At 47.0% G+C, this 11707-nt stretch overlaps 2 long non-coding RNA genes across 4 annotated transcripts; both read right to left on the reverse strand.

The window, feature by feature from the left end:
- Positions 1-1638: 1638 nt before the first annotated feature.
- On the reverse strand, positions 1639-2700 carry LOC123034992. The gene is made up of 2 exons (XR_006416873.1): positions 2661-2700; positions 1639-2497 (listed from the first exon to the last, which is right to left on the reverse strand). It is a non-coding gene; the product is annotated as an uncharacterized LOC123034992 (long non-coding RNA).
- Positions 2701-3223: 523 nt separating this feature from the next.
- Positions 3224-11261, reverse strand: LOC123034990. 3 transcript variants are annotated; one of them, XR_006416871.1, is made up of 4 exons: positions 10910-11261; positions 7179-7276; positions 6395-6447; positions 3224-5758 (listed from the first exon to the last, which is right to left on the reverse strand). It is a non-coding gene; the product is annotated as an uncharacterized LOC123034990 (long non-coding RNA). The 3 variants fall into 3 exon arrangements; XR_006416870.1 differs by having other exon boundaries at positions 6381-6447; positions 10910-11259; XR_006416869.1 differs by having other exon boundaries at positions 3224-6447; positions 10910-11260.
- Positions 11262-11707: the final 446 nt, after the last annotated feature.

An 11707-nucleotide genomic window follows, 5' to 3' on the forward strand; every position in this document is an offset into this window, starting at 1 on the left:
GGCGGGGGGCGGGGCGGAGGTGTGGCGGGCGGGCTGCTTGGGTCGCGAGCGCCCCTCGAATTTCTGCATTAAAAATAGCTTGTTGACAACCGGATTTCATGGAATTTTGATGCCACAAATTAGACACGATGCAATTTAGGCACCTCATAGGCAAAGTTGAAAACGTCGCCTAAGGTTTTGCTTTTCCCGGCGCGCGGCGGACCAAAACTCCCCTCGCAGCAGTTTTCATGAGTACGATCAAGTGAAGCCGAATCTGATGCGACTTCGCTTCATTTGCGACAATGCACCGAGAGGGACTGGCAGCAAACGGAGAGCCAAGACGGAACGAGGACAGCAGCCCTGGTTGCAACATGGCTTGAAACCTCCGTGCGTGTGCAAATATTTGCTCAGACGGAGATGGCAAGAAGAGCCCCGCTGGGTCCGCGCACAGAGACCTCACCCAGCCAGCCCCTGCTGCAGCTCGACTGCCTCCGAACTTGGAGGCTCCATTTAGCCTGTCATTCAGAGCTACTTGCTGAAAGGTTTACCCGCCGCGGACGTGTCTCCCCGCCCTTGCGCTGGCCCGCTCTCGGCAGAGCGAACTCCATCGGATCTTCTTTGCCCGGCAGACGCATTTCTCTTGGTCTGCACTAAACCAAGCCCCCCATCTCGGCACTGGGGGGGGGGGAGGAGTTCTCAAGCCTCCCGCGCGTCTTCTCATGATTTCACAACAGTTCACGGCGCTCGCCACACTACTATCTCCTAATCATGCCGTTATTGGCCAGCCTGGCTGGGGATGATGGACCTCCAGTCCAACAAGTATGTGGCAGTCTACACTGCTTCCTGCAGAGGAGGGATTCCCAGATTCAAGTCAAGCTGCCGGCAAGATCCTTGGAAATGTTTCCTGAGGTCGTTTTGGCCCGTGTTCCAGAAACCACTAACTAGGCAATCGGTCCCACTAGGCACAGTAGGAATCGCTGCAACTGTAGTTCACATTCCCCCCCGCAAAGGTGAAGGCAGCACCCCTGGTTCTTGCCCCCACCGAGCTATTCCCCCCCTGGGAGCTAGCGAGGCTGCAACCTGAGGACTCGCCCCATCACAGCCGAGCAGGCAGTGAAATCCAGGGCTGGGAGGCTGCAGCCCGACACCCGCCTCCGCTCTCTGCAGACGGGCACGACTCTGCGGTGGGCGACTTGTTCCCGCCTGTCCTCCTCTTTCCCGCAGCCCCCAGTGCCCGGGTGCTGCTCCTGGGAGACTGGAAGCCCGGCCTTTCCCGCGATCCACGAAAATGCCCCGCCGCCTTTGCATTTTCACTCCTTTCCACAACAATCCCGGAACAGGAGAGCAATGCCTTGCACAGGTCTCCAGAAAGCTCGCAACCAGCAGGAACGAGGTGAAAACGGCCATTGCTACCCACTCACAGCGCCCGGCTCGCTTCTAGAAGAGGGGAGTAAACACTGATCCACAAGTAGAAAGCCTCAGAAATGGGTCACTAATAAAGGAAATTAAGTCCCGAGTATTAATTGGCTCCAATTTCGAAGATACAGCTTCAGGTCAAAACTGCATCAAAATAATTCAAAATCATGAGGGGGAGGTGTGATTATGCTCCATAACTTTTCTGCAAAAGGTGATATAGCAATGAGAATGGTGCCACACCAATCATTATAAATTTATCTTTTAATTGATACCAATAACACAGTTTTCCATTCAGTTATTGATTTTTCATGTATCATTTACGGAACCGGATCTTTTTGGCGATCATGGAAGACAGAGATCTTGACATCACCCTGCAGGAGGTTCCACTGTGGCATTCGGGAGCCCAGCTCTGCCTTGCACTTAGGCAACTCCAAACCCCTTTAGCTCGCTCTGTGGATCGGATGTGGTTCAGGAGCAGCATATGGCGGGCTAGAGTCTGGGTCCGCTGACACCGGCAGCCCCGGAGCAGCTGCTTCCTGCTCATCGTCTTTCCCATCATCTGAGTAGAGAGAGTGGGATTCTGTGGGTCTGGAATTGGCAGGCCCTCACCATGGGGGACAGGACGCAGCACGGATGGCATGTTTGGGTATTCCACAGTCCACTTCTTCCCGAGATCCCTTTCGCAATTGGGGGGACCATGCAAAAATAGCAGTCACTATTATGATGGGGGGGTTCCCGCCACACCATTGGGACTGCGAAAGGCATGGACTTTTCCTTCTTGTTAGCCAGTGACGCAGATCAGTGGCACATGTAATGCAACAATAATGGGGGCCCAACTCTTGTCCTGAGCCCCTACTTGGCACCCAGAATATAGGTGGTCCGCCTTTTTTACCACTGCCCTCATGCTGCATTGCTGAGATGCAAATGGCACCTCGCCACAAATGCAGCAGAAGTTCTCTACATTGTCTGCACAGTTTCGAAGCATCTTGGCTTCTGAGGGAAAATATCGCACAACTGTTCCTTGGAAATGTTAGGCAATGACACTCTCACAAGCCACCAGATCTAACTGTATGATGCGCAGATCTGACCAAGACAAATGCACCTTGTAATAAAAGATAAATGACAGTTAGGTAATAATCTTTAGTCTTAAAGTGAAGATAAATGTACACACTTCCACGTGGTACCATTTTCATTGTTCTACCGTACTTTGTCGAGAAGTTACAAGGCACCAGACACCTCCCTCCCTTCTAGGCAAATATACTCACCTGTGTATAAATCTTTATTGTGAAATATCTTGACAACTTTAGCCAACCAGCACCTTTATCACCTGCTTTCTAATTCATCTAATCAAAATATGTAAGAATTAGCACATTTTATTTTGGCGGTCAATAGTTTCCCGAAATTTGTAGACCAGTGTTATGTCCATCAAAACAGCTGTCTTGAGGGGTTCCCCAGACATGGCAAGCAAGTTTAGTTTTTCCCCCGAAGCGACCACTTCAGGTGTTCCCCGGCTCTTTAAAATGTTCCCCCAGCCTGTTCAAAAGCTACCTTAGATTTGCCAGTACTCAGATTTGCCTTTTTCCCCTCAGATGGCCATGATCCCATGTCAGCAATGAGTGGGGAACATGGGCCACCGCCAGCAGCTTTTGTCCCTTCTGCCATCTCCTGTCTTACTCTCAGGGAGCACAGACCCCACCTCTGCCAGTGGGTCCAAACCGATGCTACACAGAGTGTTTTTAAGATCAGACTGTGGACCGTGCGTTCCTCATTCCCGCTACAGTGCTGAGATGCGGTGGGCCAAGCATCATGGGCATCCAGAAAAGGCACCTTTGCAATGCAAATATTATTTATTTTTTCAAAGATACTGCCAGCGAACATGCACAGCCCATGCTGCCCAGTCACCACACCGGGGAGGAAACGCTTTCCAACTGAGCCTCTGGGCTGTGTTTCGGTCATGCGCATGAGCACACGTTCTGCAGCGTTCGCTTGCAATTGATCCCACGGAGGCTGTCCTTTGACCAACTAACAGCTTCTTCAGGCCCTGCGTGGGGTCTGCTGATGCCTCCACGGGAGCGTGCCAGCGTCAGGCCAGATTCAAGCAGCACAGCAATACTGGAGGGCGATGGAGGCAGTCCTATACTCCAGTATTTACGTGCTGCTAGAGCGAGGCAGACGGGTGCTTCCCTCCTGGAGGACCCCATGACAAACTTTGCCCCTTCTGAACAGGGAGCCCTGCAAGAGATTCAACAGGCAGCCTGTTTTCCTGCTCAGCCATTGCTGCAATTCTCTTGCTCCACACGGTTCAGGAGCTCCTGATCAATTTCAGAGGAAACCGCAGAGAGACTGTCTGTGCAGTTTTTTTAGCTTGGGCGTAAGATCCACTGAAGATCCATTTTTTAGCTTGGGCGTAAGATCCACTGAACTGAATTCAAAGGAACTGGCTTCCAAGAAAAACATGGTTACTGTTGGTGTCCTAAGTGTGCAGTCCTCAGAGTACTTGTTTCTTGTGTAACACACTCTTTAGGATTTCATGGGAGCAATGACTTCTACCAGGCCCAGACACCCCTTTGACCCAACAACCTGGACACTGTTGGTCCAGCTGCCCAACATTCTGGGCTTGGGGAGTGAGAATTCAGTGTATGCAGGAATGCCCCCAAGCTTTATTCCACACACCATGAAAACCAAACACTAAGTAAAAAAGCTAAACTTTGGACACTCTTTTTGGCATGCATTGTTTTACATTTGGGAAGAACATGAAACATAAGAAAACAGTAATGAAAATCTACCTAAAAATAACTGATCATGCAAGCTAAGGGATGCAGACATGGAATTTTTACTAGTTTTGATATCCAGAGGATCATCTTTCCTGTGTTAATCCCTGAGGTGGTGATGCAGCCCAGAACGGTCTGTATCTTCTTGTCCCTACAAACCATGTCGTGCTGCTACACCACCGCAAGGCCTACCATCTGGGAGGCAATCCCCAAAGCAGAGTGGGTGGTAAACTGAGCCAAACAACAGGGCTACCAAAGTCACTAGTCCTCTTCTCTCCTCCCTGCCTCTACCACACATATGGAGAAAGCTCAGGAATGGAAGCAGAACAAGCAGTTACAGCAGAAAGGCAACCGAATATTAAACCAAAGTTCCATGAAGCACACGAGGAGCTAAGAGTTAATACATTCACACAACTCAAAATGATCCTAGATGGCTGGGCAACTATGGCCCAGACAAACAGTATCACTCTTCACAAGGGCTTATGCTAGCACAAGAATAGTATAATTGTCACATTTTTACCACTGAATCTCTATTATGCAGAAACTACTGCAGCCCTTCCAAAAGTGTGTTCACTGCAGCTGTATAAGCAGCATCCAGGAATGCAAATTTTACCATGAGTTCACAGGCAAAGCTTAATTTACTCCAGGAGAAATGCCAGCCAACAAAGACAGACATACAAAAGACGTCAGTATATTTAGATAATTAGGTGGTTCAAATGGCTGGTATTGTACAATCTACAAAGAAAAAAAAAGTTTACCTTTTGTGCGCCCACCTGCAGTTGTGAATTGCAAAGTTACACTCTGTGTGTGAGGTGACCGCCAAATACAACTGCTATTCTGGAGATTTTTCCAGAATGATCCTGTAATATTTGGCTGTGCAAGGTAACCTTTATAAACCTATAGTATTTTTAAAAATTTTGCAGCAGTACTGGAGTACCAGGAAAAAGCTCCCAGTTTTCATTCACATAAAGTTGGACTTTCTCCTCCCTAGTTCTAAATTTACTGTGAAATTAAATTATTGCAACACATCAGTTGCTGCATACAAAAATCACAAACTATATAGCCAGATTTATTTTTTACTGGCCTAATCTTCAGCTAAAAACATTACACTTTATAATTAAAACATTAGCAGTTCCCCCCAGGTTAGTACGCTCCAGATGTGTTGAACCACAACTCCCCATGGCCATGCTGGCAAGGAATGATGGGAGCTGCAGTCCTACATACCCAGTGGGTGGAGGCTGCCCTGTTATGCAGCCATTCAGTAAACACAACTATCTCCACTTGAGGAGCCTCCATGCATGCATATAACAATCGGCACCTATTTGGGCGGTCTTTCTTTCTTTCCATCCATCCGTCTGGACAGAGAGACAGACAGCCAAAACAGGTGTCAATAATATCACAACTAGCACATTAATTTGTGGCCTGTGAAACAGTGGTTAGAATACTCACTTGAAGTGGTGCAGTTTTTGGGGAAAAAAAACCCTTAGCAATATTGTGTTAAGTTGTAGCATGCCAAACTGTTTCTTACTGAATGTTTCTTTCTTTCTTGTTTTGAAAAGTCTTCATAATGTCTCAGGGTTGTGCTACTTTGTCTGTAGGTAGGAAAAACCATTTTTAAAGATACACTTCTGGGAATAAGCAAGCCCTGTGTGTGTCATTTTTCTCCTCCTGCAGACACTCAGCAGGGCAATGTCAATCCAGTCCACCAGCGTTTTAATGCCTGGCCGCAACACACACAGTTGTCAGTGCTTAAGGAGCAGGGCTTGGTGAGATCACCTCTTGGGGACATTGAATAGCACTTTGGTGCACAGCTTGGCTCAGGGGTGGGCAACGGGGAGCCATCCAGATGATGATGGACTGCAAGGTCCATGCCTCCTTGTGTTGGTCCTGCTGACTGGGGATACTGGGGGTTACAATCTCTGAAGGGATACAAGCTGCCTGCTGCTGCATCCACTACTAAGGCAGAAAAGAATCCCGGGATTTTGCAGCCAGATTTCTACTTTGCTTTTTCTTGAGCAATGAGAGGGGAAGAAAGGACACTATCCCACCGGGCTACACTCTTTTCTTTTCCTCTTAGGCAAGGTGGGTTTCTCCCAGCAGCGAGGAAAGCAGGGAAATGCGGGACATTTGAGCAAGCTTTAAGCTACTGGCTCAGAAGAGCTACTGGCTCAATTCAAAGCAGGCAAGGACGTGTCCCCAGTTCGTTTTACTCACCTGTCCCAGCTCACCTTTTGTGCTAGAATGTCTCCTTGGACCTATTTATCTTCAGTGGCATCACAGACTATATTTAAAAAAAAACCACAAAAAGTTCTTACAAATGGATTCAATACATGCATCGAAATGCTGTGATGCACCATCTAACCAAACCTTTAGACCTATGTGCACCAACAACTGTTAGAGGAAGTTGTATGGGCTTTTTTTTTAACCACGGGGAAACCCCTACACTCCCAGATACACCAAGCCCAAAAAAGGCCAGTTATGCAGATGTTTCCACACGGCCGTTCCCGTTTGCCGCTTTGCTTTATTCCTCTCTCAAAGCAAAGACTACTGGAACAGTTACCCTGAGAGCTGAAGTTAAGCATCAGTTAGCCCCACCGGTGTCAGAGGCACACAAGAGCGGGGATTCCTCTCCTTGGGATCAGAGGAGTCCAGAAGTGCGCACGTTGGCTGGGCTTATGCATGGATGCATGGTGCATTCATTATTGCAGTTAGTAAGACAGTACAAGGCACGGTTCCCAAGGAAGCCAGAAATGACCTCTGATGAAGTGACTCCCTTTCATCAAGGAACAACCTGGGGGTGCCTAGTAACAAGTTTCTGGACAGCTTGTGCATCCAGGGAGGCACCTGTCCATTTGACTGCACTTGACATTTGAGATATATAACATTTGACAAGATCCTACCATGGACCCTCTTTACAGATGCACAATCCCTTGATGTTGTGGTCATCTAATGACAATATGCATGTGTGAACCAGCTCTTGGAGAGGAAAGGAGGAGCGGCCATGACACTCACCTCACCCTGTGGATTCAGCAAAGGCAAAGAACTGCATCCAGTGGAAAAGGTCACAGCGCAAGTGCTGCCTGATACTCTAGTGGGGACAGAACCAGTGCCTGAAATTGTGAAATGAGAAAACAGACTTAATGGTTGCAGACAGACATCTGTCAAAATAAAATAAAGAGTTAGACACAGATTGCCTTTACAGATGTGCAGCATGATTGGCCCCTCACTCCGCCCTTCAGCCAGAGAAAGGGCAGAAGAGAGACTGCCAAGATACACGCTTGGGCTGCTGGCAGCCCATCGAGCAAACAAAGGCTGGTGTTTGTGGCATCTTCCAACTTTCCCTCCTCCGCAGCTCTGTGGCAGAAAATACACCATAATCATCCAGAAAGAAAGACATCCCCCTGCAAGTTCGCCCCCCCCCCCCACTTTGGGAGGCAGGAGGAACTTCAGAAGCCATCGCACAAAATGCACTGCAGTCCCATCCTACTAGCATTTTAATAATTCCTGTTTAACAGACCAAAACTTGAGTTTTGCAGAGTTCATGGCTTGCCTGTGACTTGGTCTGCCATAAACAAAGAACGAACCACAAGGGTTTTTAATAAATCGGAACCAAGGAATTCTCAGTTTCAGTCGCACTTTTGACAAGGACATTTGCTAGAGAAGATTTTTGCCAGATTACGGGACTTTTCAGGGTATTCACAAAGGGCTCTCTCTAACTACACTGGGAACCCTGGTCTTGCGGGTGATTCAGCAAGCTTTTCATGTGGATTTAAAATGTAGGACAATCATATTTAGGCCAGCCATGCTAACCAGTCCAAATCCACCCAAATGAATAAATGTTGAATCTGCAAAAATGTTGACTAGTTCACTGCAAAAAAAAGGGGGGGGGGGCTGCAAACGAAGGAGGCGAAAGCAGTTGCACGAAGTCACCTCTCAGCCACTGCAGAACTTTGTACTTTCAAAATTCTTGCAAATCTCTCCCATTTCTTAGCCATGGAAATGCGCACACATTCACAGATCTGTGTGCTAATTTATGCTGAGATGTACATAAAGTAGCAGACATTTCTCATGAACATGTAAGCCATAATCTATACAAGACTCTAAGAAAAGGTTTGCTGGATCAGGCCGGGGTTCCTAACAGCTGCTCACAAAGTAGTCCAACAACTGCCTATGGGAGCCTAAACAGGACATCAGCCTAAGAACACCCTCCCGCCCATGTTCCCCAGCACTGGCGCACACAGCCACACTGCCTTTGGTACTGGAGGAAGCACAAATCCATCAGGCCTAGGAGCATGGATCGCCTTTTCCAGTTTCCTTTTAATGCCAAAATTGGCAATAGTACTACATCTTGTGATTGCTTAACAATCTGATCTGCTGACTTCCTCACATCTGCAAGGCGCATTCCCTGTAACCCAGGCCCATGGGAATTGCTCCTGCAGACCCACTGAATTCAATGGGTTGGATGGGAGCCCACGTACCCCTGGTGCAGCTCCCATTCATTTCAATGGCACTCATGTGGAGAAGTGTGATGGGTTTAAAGCGACAGCACTACATTTAGGCTGTCTTCCTTTACATAGTTACCTGGGAGTAAGCCCCATAGAACTCAACGGGACTTATGTCTGAGAAGACATAGGCTTGCATAATTAGAATTTATATCACACATACACTGAATTACCCTATCCCAGTAATACAACAGAAATAATCAGACCTACAGGTCTTCAGTGCGTGGAAAAAAAGCACTATTGATTTGGGGGAAAGTTACTACTGATTTTGAGCAAACTTACCAAAATGCAGCTGCCAAATCATCTTGTGTTTGGGAAATTGCTTTGAAATAATTTCAAACATGTATCCAATGTAGAAGACAATGCCTGCCCCCCCCACCAGATTTTTAATAACGACTATATGTTATTGTTTCCTTTTAGAAAAAGGCAGGAAATACGTGTTTCAACATGAAACTTAAATAACTGATACAATTTGTTTTCACCGCAGAAAAAGCAAAGCAACATAATTGTTATACATATTAAAAAATGTAATTTATCACTTGCTCAATAGACAGCTGGCAAATGTTGTTCAGCTTTTTTCAGTTTCACTCTCAAACACACCCTTAGCAAAATTGATTAAAAAATTCACCAAAAATTAATTAAAAAGCCAAACTGGGCTAGCATACAAACACAGAGATATAAAGTTGCAAATGTCACTCTTAACTTTTCAAGAGGAAAGTGCTCTGCTCTGCTAAGCTTTATTTGAAAAAAAAAAAAAAAAAAAGGAACGAAGGAGCACAAGATCTACATTTACTGTACATTAGAATGCCAGTAAAAGTTTTCCCTCAAAACTGCTGACGGAGAACAGTATCTTACTCCCAAGTGACTTTCAGTTTTGTTGGTGTCGCCTCCTCCAGATATAAAGACAACGTTGCAGACCTAGAAAACAAACTCCTAAAAACATGCATTTCTTAAGCACAGGAGGCAGCGGCCGGTTGGGGGGGGGGGGGAGTAGACTCTGTCCGGGAGCAGCACTGAATGTTAGCTGCGAACACAAGAGTAGAATAATTTTCTTTGTAAGTTCTGCAGCACCATTTCTAAATGCCATTGCTTAGAAAAGGGTCCTATGGAAAAAAGTAAAGTTTCCTCTTGTTCCCCGGCCCTACAGCACCACCATACAGCGAAACCCGACCAATCTGGCCTGCCCCTCCCCTCGACAGCCATATGGAGCCCCCCCCTCCCCGCACAGTTAATAGCATTTTCTAAGCTCTGGACAGAAAAAACGATTCCTAGGCAACCCCTGGAAATTGTTTTAACTACTGCTTGCACAAGATAAAAGCACTGTAATGTATAGATAATTCTTCCAACAGTATTGCAAGTATACATTCTCAGTATTTGCCCAAGCACATGTCAGTGGGTACCCCTGTTTCCTGTGAGAAACAGGTCGACAGAAAACGTATAGAAAAATATTTTACTATGTTGCTACTCATTTCACAGGTCCTGAATTGTTGAAAACTTCAGCACAATTTTACATTTTTGGGGAGTTCTGGCACCTTGTAAACTCATTCTGCAAAAACTGTTTGTATATATTTTTAAAAAAATACTATTTCCATGTTCATATATGAATTAATGTTTGATGAAAATGTATAAGCCAACTTCTTTCAAAAATAAGGTTTAAAGGAATTGGGTAGCATTTTAGCAAGAAATATATATATGAGTGTAAACAAAAATTACAAGCTATTATGTTTAATAATTATCAGTGGAAAGGAGTTCATAATTAAATTCAAAGTTTTTAAAATAAGCCAGGCCAATAGAGGTTTATAATCGCAATTATTACAATTATATTTTAAAAATGCACACTCACAGAAAATATAAGTTTTAACTCCCCCTTCAGAAAAGTGAATAATTTTGTAATAAAAATATAATGCAAAAATAGTAATTTTAAAATTGCTTTAAAAATAACTTGTAACACCTGTAAAATCATTTTTGTATTTATTTTGAAAATATATGTATTTCAGAAATTAGTGAATACTTGGATTTTTAGTGTAAACTAGGATAATTACAGTAATTGTTCATTTATTTTGCTCATATTGTGGACTTTTACCATTTTCACTACATTACTGGCTATTAAAAATGGGATTCACAAGTCTGTGTTTCAATGTAAATATGGCCTTTTAGCACCGAACTGTCGGTTGAATTCATTAAAAACAGGGCAACAAAACTATGAGAAATATTCAGCACGAAAACCAATTTGATATTTACGATTAAATATCATGCCCGGAAAGAGCCAAATTAAACTTTCTTTTTCCTCCTCTCATCTGGTAATGGTGGTGATGCAGTTTCCCTCTTAATTTCACTCCAAAGATCACGCAGCGACTGAAGGGTGAAGCGCTTCAAAGCCAGCTCAAACTTTTCTTTACTTTCCAGCTCATTTTTGTTGCAAGCGAACTTGGGGAGGGCTTGCGAGAGGAGAGGAAAAAACGGGGGTGCAATTTCAGGTCTTCGGGGACCACAGGCAATCGCGCCTCTGGTTAACCCCTTCGCCCCCGGGCCAAGTTGCAACGGTCCGCAACCCGGCCGGACCCCCTCCCCTCCGTTGGCGCGGGGCGGGGGGGCGATGCAGGAGGGGAGGGGGCGTCTTTCGGCTTCCAGCGAGGCTCCCCCTGTCACCTCCGCTGCCATCGCTCGCTCGGCACTGTCAGAAACCGCTCTCCCGTGTCTGCCGGCCGGGGCGAGGGGGGGCGAAACTGCGGGGGAGCGCTGGGGGGGCGAGGGGACGGGCGCGCGAGGAGCGGCTGCACGCCGAGCCTCGCCGCTCAGCCGACTCGGGCTGGCAGGAAAGGAGCGGGGCGCGCGGAGCGGGGCGAGGGGCCGGGGCGGGGAGCCGCGGGGATGTCGGCGCTGCCCGCCCGGGCTGGCCGCAGGGGCTCCGGGGCGGGCACCGCGGTCCGCGCTTCCCGCCCCGCAAACCCTGGCCCCCGGAGCCCCCTCCGGGCAGGCGGCCGCCCCGACGCCCGTCGGCATTCGCGGCACGCCATTCGCCGCGTCCGCGCGCAGCGG

The sequence above is a fragment of the Varanus komodoensis genome, unplaced genomic scaffold (genome assembly GCF_004798865.1).
Source record: "Varanus komodoensis strain SLA01 unplaced genomic scaffold, ASM479886v1 scaffold74, whole genome shotgun sequence".
Taxonomy (NCBI): Eukaryota; Metazoa; Chordata; class Lepidosauria; order Squamata; family Varanidae; genus Varanus; species Varanus komodoensis.